Raw genomic sequence first — 14256 nt, 5'->3', positions numbered from 1 at the left:
TGTATTTTTCTGAGAGAGTTGATGATGCTGATCGCTATGCTAGCACTTTTAGCCACATTTGCATAGCTAGCATAGTTAACATAATTAGCATTTGGAGTAATTTGTTTTTCTGAGAGAGTTGATGATGCTGATATCTATGCTACTACTTTTAGCCACATTAGCAAAACTAGCATAATTAGCATTTTGAGCAATCTGTTTTTATGAGAGAGTTTATGATGCTAATCGCAATAGTAGCACTTTTAGCCACATTAGCATAGTTAGCATAATAAGCAAATGCAGCTTTGACTAGCCTTGATCAAAGATGGGCAGTGTAGGAAATAATATGTCGCTTTGAAATTACTTTCCTTGCGTGTTCAAAAAAGTCGAGAAGAAGAAACCACGGGATGCTACCGGATTAAGTTTAACAAATTTATTCCCTAACAATATCTCTAAAAACAAAGTAAAACAAAATAAAACAGACATCTGGGTTCTCAAAGTTTCAGAGCTTGCACAGCGCAAAATTGCTAACGTCTTAACATGCCAGCCTGTTGAGAACAAAGGAAAGTTCCTTGAGTGCAGACTTTTAAACAAGTGGTCAGAATCTCCTCCTCTGGAAACAAGATGGCTGCTGTATCTCCGCCTCTGGCCACTCGGATTGGCCGGCAGGGAGCCTGCCTACTTCCTTAGTCCATACTTGGAGTCAGCATCTGTTTCCCGCGTCTGCTGTCCAGGAGGTCTCCTCACAGACTGACATGGTCCCGCAACCAAATGTCTCCCCAGGTGGTCCCCTACAGGTGACCGGAACTTCCTATCAGCCAGTAGATAATAAACCTTTGTTCCCCACACGTGAGCAGATGTCTGAAGCGGTTCCCAGGGATTGAATCAGTCTCAGAGATGATTGATTTATGATCCATGTCAGACCTACAGCAAAGCCTTTCAGATGGTCTTAGAAGATCAAAGACTGTTTTCTCCTGAAGGGGGATGAGTACGGAGCTGCAGCATCAAAACCTCTTTACATATGCAATTATCAGGAAGTCCCTTTCAAATTCAAATGGCTGGAACCCACACACAGTAAACATGAAAGAAAACCTTCAATGAAATAAAGATAAGATAAAAAGCCTAAGAAATAAGGACCACAAAAAATATAAATTCCTTCAGCAGTGAGGCGGTGAGGGAAATGAGGTCAGCGGTGGTGCGTAGAGTTGGGCATGGAAGTCGCTTGCAGCTTAAAATTGATTTATTATTTCTAATATTAATATTTCCTGGCTTTGTTTGTTCATAAAAATCATCTTGTGAGTCAAAAGTGCCAAAAGTGTGAAAAAAGCATGTTTCTAAGGGTTTATACTTTTAAACTTCAAATGTGACCATTATTCTGTTTTGACATTTTCTCTTACAAAGTGACAAAAAATAACACTTTTTTGAACTGCAAATGAAGACTTTGCCTTTTGAGTCCATTTTGTGCTCAAAAATCATTTTGTCACTCAAAAGTGTCAAAAATGCATTTTTGCTGGATTTCTAACTGTTTTGACATTCACACTAGCAAGGTAAAAATGAATAAAACCTGTTTTGAACTACAAATGACAAAACGTGTTTTTGAGACCGTTTTAACTGCAAAAATCTCATTTAGGCTCACACAGGACGCACGCAACATGCAGCTCACATCCAGGAAACGTTCAACCACACCGCACAGCGCTTCTCGGTGCAGTAGGCACGCACAGCGGGCACGCGCACACGGACTGGCACACGCACTATTTAGCCTTGCACTCTCCCGGTTAGAGCAGTCATGAACAGTCTTAACATTGTTAGCTGGAATGTGCGTGGACTTGGCTCTGGGCCAAAGAGATTGAAAGTGTTCTGATGTCGGATGTCGGATGTAGTTCTGAGAGAGTGGATGATGTTTATCGCAATGCTAGCACTTTTAACCATATTAGTATTGCTAGCATAAATAGCAATAGCATTTTAGTTAATGTGTTTTGAGAATGGATGATGTTTAATGCTAAGCTAGCACTTTTAGCCACATTAGCATATCAAGCACAGTTAGCATATTATGCATTTGGAGCAATGTGTTTTTCTGAAAAAGTTGATCATAATCATCGCAACCCCTGCACATTTAGCCACATTAACATAGCTAGCATAGTTAGCATGATCAGCATAGCCAGCATAGTTAGCATGATTAGTAATTGGAGCAATGTGTTTTTCTAAGGTAGGTGATGATGCTAATCGCAATGCTAGCACTTTCGCCACATTAGCATAGCTAGCATAAATAGCATTAGAATTTTAGTTCATGTGTTCTGAGAGAGTGGATGATGTTTATTGCAATGCTAGCACTTTTAGCCATATTAGTATAGCTAGCATAAATAGCAATAGAATTTTAGTTAATGTATTCTGAGTTTGGATGATGTTAATCGCTATGCTAGCACTTTTGGCCACATTAACATAGCTAGCATAGTTAGCATGATCAGCATAGCCAGCATAGTTGGCATGATTAACAATTGGAGCAAGGTGTTTTTCTAAGAGAGGTGTGATGCTAATCGCAATGCTAGCCCTTTCGTCATATTAGTATAGCTAGCATAAATAACAATAACATTTTAGGTAATGTGTTCTGAGAGTGGATGATGTTTAACGCTATGCTAGCACTTTTAGCCAAATTAGCATATCAATCACAGTTAGCATATTATGCATTTTGGAGCAATGTGTTTTTCAAAGAATCAAAGTTGATCATAATCATCGCAACCCTTGCACTTTTAGCCACATTAACGTAGCTAGCATAGTTAGCATGATCCTTCCCAAACTCCTGGATGGAGCTGGACATTCTCCAGCCACGGGCCTTCCTGGACCCTCTGGACCAGGACCTGTGGCTTTGGGAGGACCCTTACCTGGAGGAGGTGGGGGTCGAGCCCCAGTGGACTTTGGAGGGTCAGCCCCCAGCCTCCTTCTTCAATGGGAGTCGACTGGCTGTAAGAGGGGGCCGCTGTCATCGCCGCCGCCCTTCTCGACGTCCCGCCCTGGTCCCGGAGGTGAACCCGGAGGCACCCCGTCCCGTTCCGGCTCCTAGGAGGGTCCCGGAGGCACCCCGTCCCGTTCCGGCTCCTAGGAGGGTCCCGGATGCACCCCGTCCCGTTCCGGCTCCGAGGACTGTGCTGGGCCCACCACGACCCGTTCCGGCTCCGAGGAGGTTGCTGGATGCAACTCCTCCAGTTCCGGCTCCTAGGAGGGTCCCGGTCGCACCTCGACCAGTTCCGGTTCAGAGGAGGTTGCTGGACGCAACTCCTCCAGTTCCTGCTCCGAGGAGGGTGTCGGATCGTCCACGACCGGTTCCGGCTCCGAGGAGGTCGCCGGACGCCACCCCTTCCGTTCCTGCCGCGGACCCCCAACCCGAGCCGCCTGCCGCGGACCCCGAGCCCCAGCCGCCTGCAGCGGACCCTGTCTCCGAGCCGCCTGCAGCGGACCCTGTCTCCGAGCCGCCTGCAGCGGACCCTGTCTCCGAGCCGCCTGCAGCGGACCCTGTCTCCGAGCCGCCTGCCGCGGACCCTGTCGCCGAGCCGCCTGCCGCGGACCCTGTCGCCGAGCCGCCTGCCGCGGACCCCGTCGCCGAGCCGCCTGCCGCGGACCCCGTCGCCGAGCTGCCTGCCGCGGACCCTGTCGCCGAGCCGCCTGCCGCGGACCCTGACGCCGAGCCGCCTGCCGCGGACCCTGACGCCGAGCCGCCTGCCGCGGACCCCGAACCCGGGCCGCCTGCCGCGGACCCCGAACCCGGGCCCCCTGCCGCGGACCCAGAGCCCCCCGCCGCTGAGTCCGAGCCGCCAGTTCCTGACTGTGAACCCGAGTCACCAGCCGTTTGCTGGCCGGACCCGCCTCGCCGGACTGAACGGCCTCCCGGCCGCCCCCCGGACCCGCCTCGCCGGACTGAACGGCCTCCCGGCCGCCCCCCGGACCCGCCTCGCCGGACTGAACGGCCTCCCGGCCGCCCCCCGGACCCGCCTCGCCGGACTGAACGGCCTCCCGGCCGCCCCCCGGACTCTGCTGCACGTGGCAGTGTGTTCTCTGGACCCCCTCCTCGTGGGCTTCGTTGAGGAACCTCGGTGCGGTTCCTTGAGGGGGGGGTGATGTTACGGTTTCTGTTTCTTTCCCCTTGTGGTTTGGTTCCTTTTGTTCTGTGATGTTTTGAGTTTCACTTCCTGTTTTATTTTGTAGTATTTCCTGTTCCGTTGTTGTTTCGAGTTTGACCTTGCCCCATCAGTCCTGAGTGTTTCCACCTGTGTCTTGTTGCCTTGTCTGTATTTAAGTCCTGTCTTTTCCTTCCTCCTGTGCTGCTCCATTGGTTAATGTTTCCCCGTTCCTGTGTATTTCGATTTTCGAGTTTGAGTGTTTCTAGCCTGCTCTGCAGTGGTTTTTGGTTTTTCTTTAGTTTTGTTATTAAACCCCGTTCCCCTGCAACCTCCTGCCTCCTCTCCTTCTCTGCGCCTGGGTACTTTCCATTCCCCCCGTAACATTGTGCTTAAAAATCATTTTGTGAGTCAAAAGTGTGAAAAAGCATGTTTATGACTATTAAACATACACTTTGTCAACGAATAACACTTTATTTGAATTACAAATGACAAAACGTACTTTTGAGAGCGCTTTGTGCTTAAAAATTATTTTGTGTGTCAAACGTGCCAAAAGTGTTAAAAAAGTATGTTTCTTACTGTTTGGACTTTCAAACTTACAGTGTGACCATGGATGACACTTGTTTTAAACCACAAATGACAAAACGTGCTTTTGAGAGCGCTTTGTGCTTAAAAATCATTTTGTGAGTCAAAAGTGTGAAAAGCATGTTTATGACTATTAAACAAACACTTTGTCAACAAATAATAACAAATTTTGGGCTCAAAAATCCTTGAGTGAGTCAATAGTGCCAAAACTCTGAAATAAAGCAGTCTTTCTGAATGTTTTAAAAAAGTGTTGTTTTATTTATCAACTTATGACATATAACTCTCACCAAAGTGTTTTTCTAAGTCAGTTGATGATGCTAATCGCTAAGCTAGCACCTTTAGACATACTAACATAGTTAACATTAGCATTTTACTTAATGTGTTCTTCTAAAAGAGTGTTTGGGATGCTAATCGCAATGTTAACATTTTAGCCACATTAGCATACCTAGCAAGAATAGCATTAGAATTTTAGTTAATGTGTTCTAAGAGAGTGGATGATGTTTATCGCAATGCTAGCACTTTTAGCCATATAAGTATAGCTAGTTTAAATAGCAATAGCATTTTAGTTAATATGTTCTAAAAGAGAGGATGATGTTAATCGCTATGTAGCACTTTTAGCCTTATGAGCATAGCAACCACAGATAGCATAATATGCATTTGCGCAATGTTTTTTTCTGAGAAAGTCGATCATAATCATCACAACCCATACACTTTTAGCCACATTAACATAGCTAGCATAGTTAGCATGATCAGCATAGCCAGCATAGTTAGCATGATTAGTAATTGGAGCAAGGTGTTTTTCTAAGAGAGGTGTGATGCTAATCACAATGCTAGCACTTTCGCCACAATAGCATTGCTAGAGTAAATAGCATTAGAATTTTAGTAAATGTGTTCTGAGAGAGTGGATGATGTTAATCGCTATGCTAGCACTTTTAGCCGATTTTGCATAGCTAGCATAGTTAGCATTAGCATTTTAGTTAACGAGTTCTGAGAGAGTGGATGATGTTTATCGCAATGCTAGCACTTTAAGCCATATTAGTATAGCTAGCATAAATACCAATAGCAATTTAGTTAATGTGTTCTGAGTGAGTGGATGATGTTTATCGTAATGCTAGCACTTTAAGCCATATTAGTATAGCTAGCATAAATAGCAATAGCATTTTAGTTAATGTGTTCTGAGAGAGTGGATGATGTTTATCGCAATGCTAGCACTTTTAGCCATATTAGTATTGCTAGCATAAATAGCAATACCATTTTAGTTAATGTGTTCTGAGAATGGATGATGTTTAACGCCAGGCTAGCACCTTTGGCCACATTAACATAGCTAGCATATTTAGCATGACCAGCATAGCCAGCATAGTTAGCATGATTAGCAATTGGAGCAATGTGTTTTTCTAAGAGAAGTGATGATGCTTATCGCAATGCTACCACTTTCGCCATATCAGCATAGCTAGCATAAATAGCAATAGCATTTTAGTTAATGTGTTCTGAGTGAGTGGATGATGTTTATCGCAATGCTAGCACTTTAAGCCATATTAGTATAGCTAGCATGAATACCAATAGCATTTTAGTTAATGAGTTCTGAGTGAGTGGATGATGTTTATCGCTATGCTAGCACTTTTGGCCACATTAACATAGCTAGCATAGTTAGCATGATCAGCATAGCCAGCATAGTTAGCATGATTAGCAATTGGAGCAATGTGTTTTTCTAAGAGAAGTGATGATGCTAATCGCAATGCTAGCACTTTCGCCAAATTAGTATAGCTAGCATAAATAGCAATAGCATTTTAGTTAATGTGTTCTAAGTGAGTGAAAATAAAACCTAGAAAGCTTTTTTGATTTATGCTGGAGCTGTGCTTGTTGAAACTGCACTGAAGATTGTTTTTTACTTGTACAACGGATATCCTGGTGAGTTATTGATGCTATTCAAACCGCTGTGTTAGCATGCTAAACCGAGTTGCCGCGTGCACAGGATTACATTAAAACCAGTCGGGATAACTTTGATTACTTTTTATAAGAATTTTTCAGTTTTTATATTCAGTTACATTGGTTATTATAACCTGGTTATGCAGTTAATAAATGTGGAAAAACATTGTATGTTGTTGATATGCTGTGAATAGGAAAAAGAAAAAAACTTTTTGAAATGTTTTCATTAAATTTCTAGTGAATAAGAGTTAAATGAATAATATTTCTGCACGTTGTGCAGGCTGGTTTTTTTTTTATGTGACATTCCAGAGGAGTTTTTCTTTCGTCTGCCGTCTTCTGTTCCCGGTCCTTCTACGCCTCCATCTTGGATAATTTCCCTCCTTGAGTGAAGAGACCGTGGTCCCATCCCATCATCCCCTTACACCAGGGGTCGGGAACCTTTTTGGCCAAGAGAGCCATAAATGCCACATATTTTGAAATGTAATTTCGAAAGAGCCATACAATAATGTAGTGTCCCTTCCCCACACTGAGGCACGGAGACTTAACCTCTTTTAAAGTTCTTTATTCCGATTACTGCAGACCGCAACAAACGCCGTACAATTAATTCAGCAACTCCTGAATCTCTCCCGCCGACACGAGAGCGCTTCTCCCAACTTTATATTCCCCTGCTCCCGCTGCAGCCCTCCCATTTCCCTTATTCGGCCCATAGCTGAACCCCATTGGTCCAAACTACCTAACAACAGGCTGAGCGACAGAACTGAGGGCCAATCAGATCTCTGCTTGACGCGTTCAATGAACTCCAGAACTTTTAACGCGGCCCAACAGCCAAGTTAAACTCAGTCCGCGACAATTTGTTTAAAACTAAATATACAAATGAATGTGTGCATTTGATTTAATTTCAACATTTTTAAAGTACAATAAGTCTGTGGATTCTTTTTTAATAATATTGTTATTCTGTTGCTGATAAATGATGAGTATTTCTCGTGGTAGTTTTGCTGATGGTCTAGTCTGGTTGATACGTGGTGAGTTTCTGCTTCGTTCAGGCGTTGAGACTTTAAACGTCATCGTAGGTCTGAATGTTCTGTAGATGTGACAAAGACTGCTCACATGCAGACGGGGAGCCGAACACACACTCACACACTGCAGTGAGTGACGGGAAGCGGGTTTTTTTACGTTTTTACAATCCCTGCGCGATTCACCTGCTGCCTGTCCCCACAACACCTCAGCCCCACCCTCTGCTTTCTCCCTCACACATCCCGTCCCCGCATCTGCGCGCTCTTTCTCAGAGACGGGAGCGCGCAGTTTTAGGCACGGCAATTCACAGGTTTCCAGCTGGTACAAACTCTGTGAAATAATAGATAATAGTAACTGATAGCGCTGGCGCAGATTTCTCTCTCTAAGCACCGCTACTACTGCGCGCCTCTGGCATCGCAACGCGCCCGAGAAGGACTGGTCTAATGAAAAAAAAAAAACTATAATTAAAGATTTGTCTGCGAGCCACATGTGACCATCAAAAGAGCCATATATGGCTCGCGAGCCATAGGTTCCCGACCCCTGCCTTACACCCAAACCGACTCCGTGAACTGCATTCCTGGACATTAGAGGGCGGTAGGACTGTTGAGTGCACTCAATTGAGGGTATTTTTGTGGGGTTTTTTCTCTTTTTTTTTGGAGCTCCAAACTGCAATTTTCCCTGAGATCTCAGTGGTTTTTATTTATTTATTTTGAACAATTTTTATTTTGAAACTGTTGAGTATAATTCTGTTATTAATACATTTGTTATCATTTTCTGTACGTGTCGTGTGAAATTCTTGGGGTGGATAGTATTAACCTTGATAGGTAAAATTTGACCCAAGCCTTCACCCAACCTGAGCAAAAGAAAAATTCCCCTCTACCACAGTGGACCGCACCGCCTGGAGCAGTAGGAGCGAAGAGAGGTTTACATTAGCATGATTAACAATTGAAGCAATGTGTTTTTCTAAGAGAGGTGATGATGCTAATCGCAATGCTAGCACTTTCGCCACATTAGCATAGCTAGCATAAATAGCATTAGAATTTTAGGCTGTGTCCGAATTACCGCCCTAACCCCTAACTACTAGTGCGGCACTATATAGTTCTCTATATAGTTCTCTGAATTTTCAAAGCAATTCGGACACCCGTGCTCACTAGTTTTCTCTTTCGGGTGTTTTCAAATGGCGCTTGGCACGGAAACAAAGTGGCGCATTACCGCCACCACCTGGTCTGGAGGGGAACTACTTCTATTTAACGCGGAGAATGACACCCATTTGTCAAATTAAAAATATAATAAATATGAACATTTTATGAAGAGTATTTATGAATCTGCTGTGTTCTGATCATGGAAAATGTGGCTGATTTACAAATAATAAAATTACAAACACATTGGTGTAGATTTTATGTATTTGTTGATAAATAAACCCCCATGTTATTACTCCATGGCAATATTTATTTTTGTGCCGCTGAACGATTTACGGACTCTTGCGAGGAGGCATTTTTTTCTGTAGTTTTCTCTTCTACCTTACTGAAAAGAGCTTTATATATGAATCTGTCCGTGTTCCTGGCAATAATTCAACCGTTTTTCATGGGATCAAACCAAAAACGAGCAGATATGCAGCATCACAGGGCGGCAAGGAGAAGCAGGCGTCTCCGAAGATTTCCTCTGGATGCCCTGGCCAGACATGAACAACTTGTGAGTTAAACTTAAAGTTTTTTTTATTAGTTCAATTTAAGCATTTGTCACTAATTGTGCTCAATGTTACACAGTCTGCGTAAGAGTTTAAAATTCTTTTTCAACACTGGACTCTGAACTGTATATTCTAACTACATGAAACACTTGTGAGATCAAAGTTTAGTATTTTTTATTCAGAGTCAAACCATATCACTTGTTTTAAACAAAAATACTTTAATTTTTAAATATTTATATAAAAATCCAAAAACCCAGCCTAAAAAAACCATGAGATTTTCCAGCATTTATAAATACGTCATAAACTAAAATGTAAGACATCAGAATAAAATGAAACATTCAAAAAAATCAGATTTAATTTTCTCAATGAAATAATTATTTTTCTATTTTACAGGGTCTTCCACGTCTCTACTGCTTTGCCAACATAAAGGTGTCTGTCGTGGCCCTTCACGCTGACGGTCAGTCCGACACAAAACCAGACCGGCAGACCTGCAGATCGGTTGACCCGCAGGACCATTGAGCATCTGGTGGAGCAGCTTCGGGTTCCTCACACTCTGGGGGGGGGGGGGGGGGGGGGGGGCACAGGAGACTGAGGTCCTGGTGTTTCTTTTCTGGCTGGCATGTGGCACATCATACAGTGTGGTAGCCAGGGCCTTTGACATGCCACGGTCCACTGTAAGTGACGTTGTCCACAGGACGGCAGACCGCATCCTCCAGCTGATGAGCAGGGTCACCCAGCATCCAGTGGGAATGAACTGCCATTAGTCACCTCTGGTTTTATAGCAGCTTGCTTGGTCTTCCACCTTCCAAAAGGTCGTGGGGAGCATTGAGGGCTGCCACTGAAGAATAAAGGCCCTAAAAGAAAATGCAGCTTGTTATTTTAACAGGAAGCTTTTTTATTCCATTCAACTGCAGGCTGTATGTGACTCTAAGCCAAATTTAGAGATATTTTTGTTGGGAATCAAGGATCAGTCCACAGTTCACAGGTTCTACGTAAAAGCCCAATTTATGTAAATAAAACATTACCCACCTGAATGATCATTTTGGGTGATGGTGGGTATCCCTGCATTGCTCATCCCATCACGCTGCTGACACCCTACAGGGAACCCATGAGGAATGCGGTTCAGGCCCGTTACAACCAGCACCACGCCAAGGCACGCTCTGTGGTGGAGAGAGAGCATTTGGAAAATGAGGAGGAGAGCAATATTTCTGGGGGCACTGGAAGTAAAACCAACCTTTGCAATGAAAATCATTGCCTGCAGTTCAGTTCTGCACAATCTGTGCATCAGCGAAGGGGACTGCTTGGAGCCACAGATGTTGAGCCACAGCAGGAACCAGTAGGACGGGTAAAGTGGCGTCCGTCTGCGAGGACAGATCTCTGCTTTCCTTTTAGATCCAACTGTGACACACATGACTCTAGAAGACCAGGATTATTGTTATGATGTATAAAAATAAATGTTAACATATAAAACGTAAATGTAAATATGTACATTTGATATTTATATGAAAATCCTTTTGAGATTGTTAAAATGGCTCAGATTTAAATAATACATGTAAATAATTCATTTTTGTTCCTGCATTTATTAAACAAATGGCAAAAACAACGACGACGTTACATTTTGTGAACAATATTTTAAACTCAGGTAAGCTTAACAGACTCTCCTGTCACTCTTTGTCCCTTCTTGCTCTCTCCTCCTCTCCTCTTTCAACAACAACCTTTACCCCAAAATGACAACGATTACAGTTTAATGATAAATAAATACAAATCTGATCAAGTGTCTTACTTCCATCCGGCACGAGCTTGCCCGATAACAAACAGGCTCTTTCTCCATCCACAGATGGATCAGATTTTCCTCATCCTCGTCAGTCCTTACATATATAAACACATTTTAAAAATGTGTTAATAACTTATGACTACGGTTAGAACTCACTGTTTTTTGATGTACTATCAACAGCGTTTGTTTTTAGCCTTCAATGCTAATTCGCGCTAGCGTTAGCTTTAGCATTACCAAAATTGATGAGCTTCAAAACAATGTAGATAGTCGATTGAGGAATAAAACATATTAAACAAGTCATCTTACGTATTTACAAATATATTTTACAACATATACAAGATACTTTTAAATATACTTACATTTTTAAGTCCTCTTTCTAGCGCAACCGTCCGCCATCTTTGAATAATTCAAACGCAGTGTATTGTGGGTCACACGCAATGCATTCTGGTATGAACGCAGTGCATTCTGGGCAATATTCGCCGATCGAGTGAGCATCGATCCACACTGGTTTTTCGTAGAGAATTCTGGGAAATTTCTAGTGCACATGATTTTTGAACTGTAGATTCGGACAGCACTACAAAATGGCGACCGCACTATATAGTGCACTATATAGGGGTTAGGGCGGTAATTCGGACACAGCCTTAGTTATGGTGTTCTGAGAGAGTGGATGATGTTTATCGCAATGCTAGCACTTTAAGCCATATTAGCATAGGTAGCATAAATAGCAATACCATTTTAGTTAATGTGTTCTGAGAGTGGATGATGTTGATCACTATGCCTTGACTTTTAGCCACATTAGCCTAGTTATCATAGTTATGCTAATCATGCTGATTAACATTTTGAGCAATGTGTTTTTCTGACGGTTGATGTTGATAGCTATGCCTTTATTTTCCGCCACATTAACATAGCTAGCATAGTAAGTATAATAAGCATTTTGTGCACTTAAATCAGGGGTCGGGAACCTTTTTGGCCAAGAGAGCAATAAACGCCACATATTTTTAAATGTAATTTCGAAAGAGCCATACAATAATGTAGCGTCCCTTTCCCACACTGAGGCACGGAGACTTAACCTCTTTTAAGGTTCTTTATTCTGGTTACTGTAGACCACAACAAACGCCGTAAAATTAATTCAGCAACTCCTGAATCTCTCCTGTTGACACGAGACGAGAGAGAGCGCTTCTACCAACTTTATATTCCCCTGCTCCCGCTCCAGCCCTCCCATTTCCCTTATTCGGCCCATGGCTGAACCCCATTGGTCCAAATTACCTAACAACCACCTGAGCGACAGAACTGAGAGCCAATCAGATCTCTGCATGATGCGTTCAAAGAACTCCAGAACTTTTAACGCGGCCCAACAGCCATCCAACTCAGTCCGCGACAATATGTTTAAAACTAAATATACAAGTGAATGTGTGCATTTGATGTAATTTCAACATTTTTAAAGTACAATAAGTCTGTGGATTCTTTTTAATAACATTGTTATGCTATTGCTAATAAATGATGAGTATTTCTCGTGGTAGTTTTGCTGATGGTCTAGTCTGGTTGATCCGTGGTGAGTTTCTGCTTCATGCAGGCGTTGAGACTTTAACGTGACCATAGGTCTGAATGTTCTGTAGATGTGAGACAGACTGATCACATGCAGACGGGGAGCCAAACACTCACTCACACGCTGTAGTGAGTGACGGGCAGCGGGTTTTACGTTTTTACAATCCCTGCGCAATTCACCTGCTGCCTGTCCCCACAACACCTCAGCCCCACCCCCCTGCTTTCTCCCTCACACATCCCGTCCCCGCAACTGCGCGCTCTTTCTCAGAGACGGGAGCGCGCACTTTTAGGCACAGCAATTCAAAGGTTTCCAGTTGGTACAAACTCTGTGAAATTATAGATAATTGTAAATTTATAGCGCTGGCGCAGATTTTTCTCTCCAAGCACCGCTACTACTGCGCACCTCTGGCATCGCATCGCGCCCGAGAAGGACTGGACTAATGATAAAAAAAAGTATAATTAAAGATTTGTCTGCGAGCCACATGTGACCATCAAAAGAGCCATATTTGGCTCGCGAGCCATAGGTTCCCGACCCCTGACTTAAATGCTTAAAAATCATTTTGTGAGTCAAAAGTGTGAAAAAGCATGTTTATGCCTATTAAACATACACTTTGTCAATGAATAACACTTTATTTGAATTACAAATGATAAAACGTGCCTTTGTTTTGTATTTAAAAATCATTTTCTGAGTAAAAGTGCCAAAAGTATTAAAAGAAAAGTATGTTCTGACTTTTTAAACTTTCAAACTTACAAAGTGACCATGGATAACACTTGTTTTGAATTACAAATGACAAAAGGCGCTTTTGGGATCGTGTTGTGCTTAAAAGTCTTTTTGTGACAAAACTGTTCAAAACGCATTTTTGCTGGATTTCTAACAGTGTTCAACTTAAATTATGACAAAGAATAATTCTTGTCTTAAATCACAAATGACAAAACGTGCTGTTGAGAGCGCTTTGTGCTTAAAAATCATTTTGTGTGTCAAACGTGCCAAAAGTGTTAAAAAAGTATATTTCTGACTGTTTGGACTTTCAAACTTACAATGTGACCATGGATGACACTTGTTTTAAACCACAAATGACAAAACGTGCTTTTGAGAACGCTTTGTGCTTAAAAATCATTTTGTGAGTCAAAAGTGTGAAAAAAGCATGTTTATGACTATTAAACATACACTTTGTCAACGAATAACACTTTATTTGAATTACAAATGACAAAACGTGCTTTTGAGAGCGCTTTGTGCTTAAAAATCATTTTGTGAGTCAAACGTGCCAAAAATGTTAAAAAAGTATATTTCTGACTGTTTGGACTTTCAAACTTACAATGTGACCATGGATGACACTTGTTTTAAACCACAATGACAAAACGTGCTTTTGAGAGCGCTTTGTGCTTAAAAATCATTTTGTGAGTCAAAAGTGTGCAAAAAAGCATGTTTATGCCTATTAAACATACACTTTGTCAACGAATAACACTTTATTTGAATTAAAAACGACAAAACGTGCTGTTGAGAGAGCTTTGTGCTTAAAAATCATATTTTGTGAGTCATGCGTGCCAAAAGTGTTAAAAAAGTATGTTTCTGACTTTTTGGACTTTCAAACTTAAAATGTGACCATGGATGACACTTGTTTTAAACCACAAATGACAAA

General features: G+C 42.4%; 2 long non-coding RNA genes across 3 annotated transcripts; one reads left to right on the top strand and one right to left on the bottom strand.

The window, feature by feature from the left end:
- The first annotated feature begins 8697 nt into the window (after nt 1-8697).
- Nucleotides 8698-9814, top strand: LOC144990207 (uncharacterized). Its single transcript, XR_013654224.1, has 2 exons — nt 8698-9302; nt 9691-9814. It is a non-coding gene; the product is annotated as an uncharacterized LOC144990207 (long non-coding RNA).
- On the bottom strand, nt 9635-11730 carry LOC144990203 (uncharacterized). Of its 2 annotated transcripts, XR_013654223.1 has the most exons (4): nt 11431-11730; nt 10532-10712; nt 10327-10457; nt 9635-10151 (listed from the first exon to the last, which is right to left on the bottom strand). It is a non-coding gene; the product is annotated as an uncharacterized LOC144990203 (long non-coding RNA). The 2 variants fall into 2 exon arrangements; XR_013654222.1 differs by lacking the exon at nt 11431-11730 and having other exon boundaries at nt 10532-11077.
- Between the last annotated feature and the right edge of the window lie 2526 nt (nt 11731-14256).

This window comes from Oryzias latipes, chromosome 2 (assembly GCF_053564925.1).
Source record: "Oryzias latipes strain Hd-rR chromosome 2, Olatipes_Hd-rR_3.1".
In the NCBI taxonomy this organism is placed as follows: Eukaryota; Metazoa; Chordata; class Actinopteri; order Beloniformes; family Adrianichthyidae; genus Oryzias; species Oryzias latipes.
Note: the sequence above shows the minus strand (reverse complement) of the source record. Positions and strands in the feature narration are given on the sequence as shown.